Consider the following 10,078-nt stretch of genomic DNA (forward strand, 5'->3'; position numbering starts at 1 on the left):
GAATCTAAATTCTCAGAAAAGTGGTAGAATTATTATTAATTTTTACCTGGAAAATTGCAATAAAACTGCTTGTCAGCCTAGATTAGCATAGTCACTGGAACTAGATGAGAACAGCTGGCCTTGCTCTGTCTGAAAAGTCCAACCGCTATCTCATGTGATGTTAGGCTGACCATCTAATATCTTATTGATGTTTACATTGTTTTGCATTTCTCGTGTGTGTGTGTGTGTGCTTGTTTAATTTTCTGTTCTATGATTTTCAGCCTTCATTTGAAACAAAGGACTGATTGCAGTAAATTTACCACACAGACATGACATTGTTAGACTGTACTTTTTCCATGAAAGAACTAATACATTTCCCAATATGGGAATGTAAAAAAAGATGAAAAAGTATTGATTATCTTTATCCTGACATTAGCATATATATGTACAATTAGTGAAGTCACTACTGCAGCAAAACTTGGAGACATTTCTGTAAATCATCATGAGACCATCAGCCCCTGCCAGCTGGCCAAAGCGACCCTGTAAGATATGAAAGAACCAAATTCATGGCCGACTTCCAGACCAGACTGATGTCCCTACATTGTGTCCCTGCTCTAATCCCATTAACTGCACTTAATTTGATTTATGAGGGGAAACACGTCAGAAAGCACGAGATGAAGTCGTGACCAGGTGTTCTTGCGTTTTACGTAAACATGTGCACACAGAGGGCCATGCTAGAAATCTCTAACAAATGGAAACCACTCTAGCTTCAGCTAGCTTGGCAAATACAACTTAAATGTTGGGCAAATCAATCAAAAATCACTTGCATGCTGAAGGACTTTTTCCCCCCATTTTATATGAACATCTTGTATCTTGGCTTGGTCACAACTTCATTGATGTGATTGCATCAGGATATTCTCAACAAGTGCACTTACATGTGTACAGATGGCAGATTCATTTAGCATTTGATTACTGCTAAATCATCCCTTTGACAGAAGATATTATAAAAATGTCATTTATTTGAAACTGTATTTTACTGAGACTGAGATTATAAAATATATCTTCAATTATTCATTGACCAATTTAATTGCATTTAAAATATAAAGAATGATACAATTGGATGCCAGAAACATTACCATAAAAAAAAAAAAAAAAAAAAAAAAATTCCCCCAGGATAGAGTTTCCATTTTGTGTAAAATCACTCTTAGCAGGAAGAATATGTGTCCAATTTTGATGGATACATGATTACAACTTCTCAACAGCTTCCTGATGCACTGTTCATTTTTAATATGAGACAGATCTAGACTGCAGGCAGGCCAGTCAAGCACGCACACACACACACACACACACACACACACCATGGGTCCACGAAGCCATACTGCAGCAAATGGTGCAGAATGAGGTCTGGCATTGCCCTGCTCAAAAAGTCTAAAACCTCCAGGGAAAAGATGTCACCTTGACAGAAGCAAATGTTTCTTTGAAATTCCAACAATGCCTCTGTCAATAGCATCCATAAACATATTCAAGTCATTGGTGCCATAGGCACTGATACACCTCCTTAACATCACAAATACTGGCTTTTGCACGTTTTACAGATAACAACCTGGATAGTCTTTTGCATCTTTGGCATGTTGAAGCAACTTTTTTTCTGTTGAGATATGCTTGTGTCTGGAGCACTTGGCTGTATTTCTGTGCAGAGGTGATATACGACTTCCTGCTTGTGTGCTACAGCTTCAGGTTACATTTCTGGATGCAGTAGTGGACTGTGTTCAGTGAAAGTAGTTTTCCAAGCTACAGTTTTTCAAGTGGCTATATTATTTATACTGGCATGATGGTTTCTCATGCTGTGAGGGTATGGAGGTCACATGCAATTAAAGGTAGTGTTCAGCTTTGGTTTTTTACAGACTCTGTGGATGTGTTTTTACACTTTAAGTGTTGCAATAGTTAAATTCTTTCAATTGGGAATAAAAATGTATTTTATGGAACTGATTAAAGATTTCATTACCAAGTCTGGATCATATTAGTGAGCCATGAACCATCCTTGTTTAGAGTGTCAAGCCCTTGGTAGATGCTCCCTTTATACTCAATCCTGACACCCTCACCTGCAACAAGTTAATCTGATGATTGTAGATTTTTCAAGAGTTCTCTTAAGCTTTTTTTTTCCCCCTTGCTTGTCTTGTCCAGCATCATGGCAGCAGAAAGATGGTCTGGCTACCTTCTTGTGGTGAATAAATTTGCTTTAATGTCAAGGGGGCACTTAATAAAAGATGTAAGGCTCTCCTTGATATCTGACTATTGTTGGGAAGAGAAGCTTGAGGAAAAGAGAGTAGAGAGTGAGGAGAAGAAAGACAGATTCATAAGACCGACACAATTCAACAGCTAAAAAAGAAAAACCAGATACTGCACATGTAGAGAAAATGAACAGCCCCTGTAAGAAAACAAAGTAGACAATCATCAAGAGCATCTTAAAAAAAGAAGAGTGAGAAAAAACTAAAACTCAAACTAAGGCTCAATGAATTCAGAAATCACTGCATTAAATTTTTGTTTATTTTAGAACGAGTCCAGGAGTCAATTGGTTAAATGTCCTGTTTTACATCTCTGGGAATAATGGTACATGTTGACTTGGTAGATGGTTTACAAGTCATGTGGTTTCATATGTAGCTGGTGCGTTTGCATAGAAATGTTGAAATAACCAGTAGCTAAGGTTTCTAGAAACAGTATACGGTAAAAGTTTACCTTGGCAGATCACATACATCAATAGTTTTTAGTCTGTTTGTCATGAAGCTGTGGACGTGAAGGCCTAAGTTCGGGCTTTAAGAGGCGGGAGCCAGACCGGTGCAGCTAAAAAGGTTTTAATGAAGATAAACTTAACTTACATAACACAGGGCTCTGGTGGCAACAAAAAACCTCTGACATGGCAGGGAACTACAACATGAACACTAACAAAACCTTTAAGCAACAAACAGAAAGCAATGAACTGGCAAGCAGTCTTAAGACTTAAATAAACAGAAGGAACTAACAAGACACAGGTGAAGTGAATTGGCTAATTAACCAGGTGGACAAGGCAAGGCAAGGCAAATTCATTTGTATAGCACAGGGGTGCCCACATCCAGTCCTCAAAATCTACTATCCTGCAGCTTTGAGAACCAACCCCTCCCCAACACACCTGAATCACATGAATGGCTCATTACAAGGTGTCTGCAGAGCTGAATGACATGTGGATGAAAGAATTGAGCCATTTGATTCAGATGTATTGGAGAAGGGTTGCAGCTAAAAGTTCCAGGATAGTAGCTCTCGAGGACTGAACTTGGGCCCCCTTGGTATAGCACATTTCATGCACAAGACAATTCAAAGTGCTTTACATAAAACATTAAAAACATTACAGCAGAGTGCAGGAAGCAATAATAAGTGCATAAAAAACAATAAAAGAAATAAATTGAATAAAAACAGAAAGAAAATGCTAAAATAAAATAGATAAAATGCAAGAAATAAGAACAACTGCAATGCAAATGCAATGAAGTTTAGCCAGTGAATGATAGACGCATATTGTTGTCATATTTCACTGACAACATTAGGGAATTGCTGCTGAAAAGATAAATTGTTTTACTTACATTTCCTTTTTATAAACTCGCTTGAGCCATTGCCATACCATTTTTTTACTGTACATGATGAGACAGATATTCACCAAAAATGAAGTGATTGGAGTGATTGGTAGTGATAGGAGCCAAACACATAACTGAACAGCTTAACTTTCACATGCTAGAGCCAAAAATTCGGCAGATTTTCAACTGTTCAGATGAAACATTTCAATTCGATGACCATCTCTATTTATTTGAGCAGAACTTGAGATCTTGAAAACTAGAGCAGTGAAAAAAGGTTATATCAATAAGCAGGGGAACACTGACTGTGCTCAGTCTGCAGCAAGAGTTTTTACTGTTGGAGTAACAGGAAAAGGCACTTTCTTGTATGATTTTGTTAATACCTGTCAAAAGTTTTACTGCGAACATGGTACTGATCCCAAAAAGGTAGTCCATAATGCTGGTCAAGTGGGTCCGCAAGCAGTTTTGATTTGAACACCCAGGCCTTCTCTCACTCACTGAAGACTGCAGACTGTCATCTTCTTGCAACAACTCAGCTCCCTTGTGATTTTAAAATGAGGCTTTTCTTCAGAGACCTTATTATTAATTCTTGCCACACAATCTTGTCACTTTTAATAACAATCTGAGCCTGCCAATTTCAATACAAGCACTCCTTTTCTTTCTCTCTGTCTTGTTTTGTTTAATTGCTTCTTGTAATTAAATTGCAACTGTTTAATAGATGTCACTTATAGTGTTCCTGCTTAGTAGTCTGTTTACAAATGTGTGTCTTCATAAATGACTCCACATACAAGGAAATAAGGTCTAAGAATTAGAAAAATCTTTCTTTAAGGCAGTTAAAAAATATCTTGGCAAAGTACAGTTAAAGCAGACGGTATAACTTTTGCAACAATTTGGTCATAAGACTAAACTCATTAACCTTCCACGGGTAAATTGCCTGTACAAAATATCAAGGCTATCCATCCAAAAGTAATTTCAGTCTCTACTGACAGATTGGCAATATCAGCCCAATAGAGCTGCACTGGTTAGTGTTGTTACAGCTATCAAACATTAATCCATATAACATTACATTAGTAAGACACATGCATATCAAGCTTCTGATCCCAGCAAATTATCAAATTATTCCTGCTTGTGCCACAAATACTGTGACAATGTCAGTCCCTCCTTATATTTTCATTCAAAGGAAACAAGTAAAAGAGGGCGGAGCAGCAAGGGGAAAAAAGCAGCTGAGCTAGGAATAAAAAAAGAGGAGAGGATGCAAGATGAATGATAATGGGACATATGCAGGAGGGAGGGTGAAGGAGATAATGTAATGGAGAGTAAATAAAGGATGCATGGAAGGAGGAGAGGAAAGCAGGGTAACTGATAAGAGTAACTCATTAAGGAATGGAACACAGGCAACCTGGTTGTTTATTGGATGGCAGGCTCACAGCACTTAATCACCTCCGCCAAAATGCACACTTGTGTAAAAATGCACATAAAATCACACCTACCACTGCACACAAACTTGCTCATTTTCACATATCCCAAAATACTGATGCATAGATGCTGTGCACAAGTTCACGCATGCCTGCGTCTTCATTAAACGCATGTATTCGCTAACATGCACACGGACAAGCAACCACACTCATGCTAATGCATGCCTTATGGCAACTTAAGTCACTGAATCATTTTCTCTATGGTCTTCATCACTCTCTTTCTCTCTCATACTATCTTTCTCAACTCCCTGCCATCCCTCTTTCTGGCATTTTGTCTGCTTTATATGTCATGTTTCATACTCCCCTCTCTTCCCTCTTCTCACTATCACACTCCACCACCTTTGCGTCCTCACCCTCCTTCTCACCGCTCTCTGGGCTGAATGGGTTCCCTCTTATCTAACAACCTTGAGATGATCTTCAAAATGTCATTGCTGTGCATGTGAGGTCACAGCGTCTCTTTGCCTCCTGATTCTCATCTGCCTGCTCCTCTCTCCTTCCACTCCTCTCTCCACTGCACTTCACTACACTTATTATTTCTTTTGCCTCTCTTTCCTCCATCTAATCCACCCTTCTCACTCCTTCTGGATTGTTCTTATTTCTTTCATCCCATACTCTATTTCTACCCTCCTCTGCTACAATCTATCTCCACCTCATCTGGTCTCATCACCTCTCATCTGAGCTTTACTCTGTGTTTGTGTCTTCTTTTAACATCTCTTCTTTAATTCCCCCATTTCCCCACGCCCACCACTGTCCCCACCTCCTCTCTTCTCCTTACTCATTTGCTTCCCTTCTTTTGCTTTTCATTCCTGGTTTCTGCACTCTCCTTCTGATTAAAATGCTGGGAAAGATGTGAAACAGGGCTCCTCTGTTGTGCACGCATACATGGTTGTATTTGCGCGTCTGGGTCTTTGAGAGTGGGTGTGATGTTGTGGGGATGCCAGACGTCTAAGCAGCCCTGCAGTGTTCTCACTCTAATTAATTAAGCGTGGGATGTTTCAGTCCATCTATTGCTCATCTGTCTCACTTGCTTTTGACCATACCATGCAATCTACCTACCTGTTAAGACATATTCTCCATCTGCCTCTTAGTGTGTCGTTTCACCTGTCTCTCTCTCTCTCTGATTGTGCACTCTGTTAGACTTCTTTCTGTGGGAGAATTGCCACATTATTCAGTCTTTTCTGATGCCCGCTGCTTTTCATAATGAAATGTAAACAACAGCAGTTACTCACTTGGTCCAGCTGAGGTCAGCATTGTTCCTGATTATTAGGAGAGGATATGACTCCAGAAGAGCAAAGTTTCCCCTTTTAAAAGCCCTTATGGGATGTTTTTGTTTACTCCAAAGCATAAAATCATGTGTGCACTGAAGCAGAAAGGGCAGGGAAAATAATTTGTGCATGTGAGCTGTTTATTCTGAAAGCAGTTTGTCCACCCTTGACTACAGAAATATGCTACAGATGCCAGGCCTGTTTGCATAATAGTGAACCATGGCATCCTCTGTGTTTGTGTCACCTGCCTCCAGCCATGTTGAAAACATGAAAATACATTCTGTACAGGATGTGTGCTCTTTGAAACAGTTATGTTATCTCTTTTTGGGTTGTGTACAAATCCCCATGTTGCCCTACTGCTAAACAGGATTATGTACATGTGTGTGTATTTGTAAGTGTATGTGTACCATCCATTTGAATTTTCCTAGTCTGATCTGTGAGCACTATCCTCAAGAAAAGAGGAGGAATGAAAGATTGAAATAGAGAGGATTTGTGTGTTGTTGTTGGCCTGTGATGTCTCAGACAGGAAGGAAGTTTGGCTTTTCAGCACTGACTGTCCTTACTGCAAAAGCTCCTTTACAAAACACACACTCTCACAACCACAACCATGTTTCCATAGTTTCCCAGACCATTATAGTGGCTCACCGTCCTTTAGTGGAGGTATACCCAACTGAGTGCATACATCTTAAGCCAATTTTTTTCTAACTTTCAGATATTAACATCATGCATATTTGCGATTGGTTGACAAAAGGGGGTGATTCCCCAAAGTGTGACTGTGATAACAGATTTATATCCCCACAATATTAGACAACATGATAACACACACAGAGAGTTCACATTAGAGGGTGTGAACTCTCTGTGATTCCATGAGGATAAAATCTGACCATCTCACACCCTGCAACCTCCATGGCTCTGGGCAAAAACTAAAGTCTTTTCTATTTACTTTCAAATTCCTTACCACTTCTCATGCTTTGTGCCACAGTGTCCCTTCAAATACCCTGGAAGCCAGCCTAATTGGTATTGCAGTGTGACCTTCTGTGTCACACTGAAACCCTCTGTGCTCTAGAGTAAGTTTATCTGGCTGCTTGTGTTTGTTAAGGAATGCAGTTCATTTCTGCATTTTCACTGTACCTCATTTATTAACGTTACAGTATTTTTTTCTACATTATTATATCAGTAGCCAAGTGTAGCAAACGTATGCAGAACACATTTCATTATTTCTCACGTGATTGCACATTTAGTTTTATCCTGCTGCATTTTTCCATCTCAACCACTCAATGTTTGAGTCACAATAAAATAAATAATAAATAGGGCTGTCAAAGTATTCAAATTTTCAATCAAATTAATTACAGCCTACAAATGGATTGATCGTGATTAATCACCATTTGCAACTATGCCTGCCCATTTTTACTGTATTGTACCTAGGTACAGAAAGAGCATTAGCTCTTCACTTTAGTTGTAATTATTAATTCAGTATTACAAAAAATCTAGACCTTAACTTCATTTCAGCCCCCCTTTTTCTGGTCAGTGCTTCCACCTGGGCCCCCCATCAAGACTTTTCTGGACCTGCTGCATAGCTGAAGTATGAACCCTTTCTACCACCTACTTTGTTAGAGAAGAGTCCTGCTCTGATTCGTATCTCAGAACCTGTTCATAATTTCTCTCACCACATTCATGCCCCCATAATGATCAAACCTGTGTCTCCAACATCTGCACAGCACCAGTGACTTAGAGAAGACATCCCCTTGATTCCTTTTGCTGTTTCACTTTCACTAGATATATGAACCTGATCTATCTTCATAGATGTGTGCATGGCTGTTTTATGACAGTAGTGTTTTACAAGTGAGTCACTAGCAAACCTTATTAATAGAGGAAACGTTATAGGAAATAAAAGCAAACATATCTGAAATAGACTATATCACTTATCAACAGTGTTGGGGGTAACGCGTTACAAAGGTAACTCGTTACTCTAATATACTACGTTTGGCAGTAACGAAGTAATACAACGCGTTACTAACTATATTTTGGTAATATTATTACAGTAAATGAGTCCGGTAATGCGTTACAATCCCAACTGTCAGTATAAACATCAGACAAATAAATAATAAAACAACCATCGCGCAACAGCCGAAAATAAATATGAAGTAGAAGAAGAAGAAGAAGAGGAAGAAGAAGAAGACGAGGGCGGCGGCTTTAAATTAACAGAAGAAGAAGAAGAAAAGGACGAGGAATGATGGCAACCGACTCGACATTTTCTAAGTGGGTTTACTCTCACTATTTTGAATACATCAGAGAAATCGAAAAGAACAATGAGGTGTAGAACAAGAGTTTGTATCACATCATGTCGTTTAATTCTTCCATATCATTACATTATTGTAATTCAGCAGTTCATATTAACAACTACTTTCTGATGCAACCTCATTAGACTTTGTTGCCACACACATACTATAATAATGAGGAACTACATTTAAATGAGAACTATTCACCATGACAAAATATTGCGCACCTTCATTGCGTAATGCCTTGTCCTAAATGCTTATTTTGGTGAAAAGTAACTGAAAAGTAATATGTTACTTATTACTTTATACAGAGAGTAATATTGTAAAGAAATGTATTACTTAAAATTGAAAGTAACTGGTAATGTGAAATATATTACACTTGGGAAGTAACTTTCCCAACACTGCTTATCAATAAAGCCATGTTTCCACTGATGGGTGCAGGTCGGGGCAGGACACATTTTTTAGTGTTTTGACATGCAAAAACTGTGAAGGGTAATCTATTATGCTACCCAACCATCTCACTTTATTGGGACCCTTCCATTGGGGTACCAATCCAACCAACCTGACCAGAAAGGGTGGAGTTTGCAATCCGTTGTTTGGTTAAGATTGGTTAAATCTCTGTTTGAAATGGCATTATGAGCGTTAAATCTGTTACAAGTTTTAATGCAATTAATTACATACATTAAATACCGCCGTTAATGTGTTGTGTTTAACAGCCTTACAAATAAATAAACAAATTATGGAGCAAAACCTGTAGATGGTTTATTTTAAAGTTCAAGTTGCTAAATTACTGTCTGCAGTCCCAACCTTCTTTTTTCTGTCTCTGAAATGGTACAAGCACAAAACATCTGAAACCTTTTGCCAAAATATCACATTCATCCAGTAAACTTTCCAGACGTTTTATATATTTCTGTAAACATATAACAAATTTTCATTTCAAGTCCTTGACATTAATGAAGTGAGAACTCAGTTAAATAGAGGAGAGGAAAAATAAAAACAGAATGGTTGGTTCACTTATTGAGGAAATGTATCTACATCTGTGAAAGTCAAAGTATGTAAACCTTTCTCTATCAGTCTTGTTCATCGCCTTGAAAGAATTTTAATCAATTCCTTTGCATAAGCACTGGAAAGTTGGTCAGTTTCTCCACAATAATTGATTGATTCAAGTCCAACATTGATTAAAATCAGTATTTTGACTTAGTCAGTCCAAACATGAGATTTTTTTAATCTTCAATAATTCTTTGATAGAATAATTTGTGTTTTAGGTTGTTGTTTTGTAACATGATCCACTTTCTCTTGAGATTCAGAAAATTTGGTAGAATTAATATATAACAGAATATATTAAATCATGGCAAACGTATGGTTTATACTTATATATATATATATATAAAAAAAAAAAGGTCTTAATGCTCAAATAAATTTCTTTACCCAAATCCCGATTTCTTTTTTTTGCATGGTAGTACACATTAACATTTCCATAT

This window comes from Melanotaenia boesemani, chromosome 12, assembly GCF_017639745.1.
Source record: "Melanotaenia boesemani isolate fMelBoe1 chromosome 12, fMelBoe1.pri, whole genome shotgun sequence".
In the NCBI taxonomy this organism is placed as follows: domain Eukaryota; kingdom Metazoa; phylum Chordata; class Actinopteri; order Atheriniformes; family Melanotaeniidae; genus Melanotaenia; species Melanotaenia boesemani.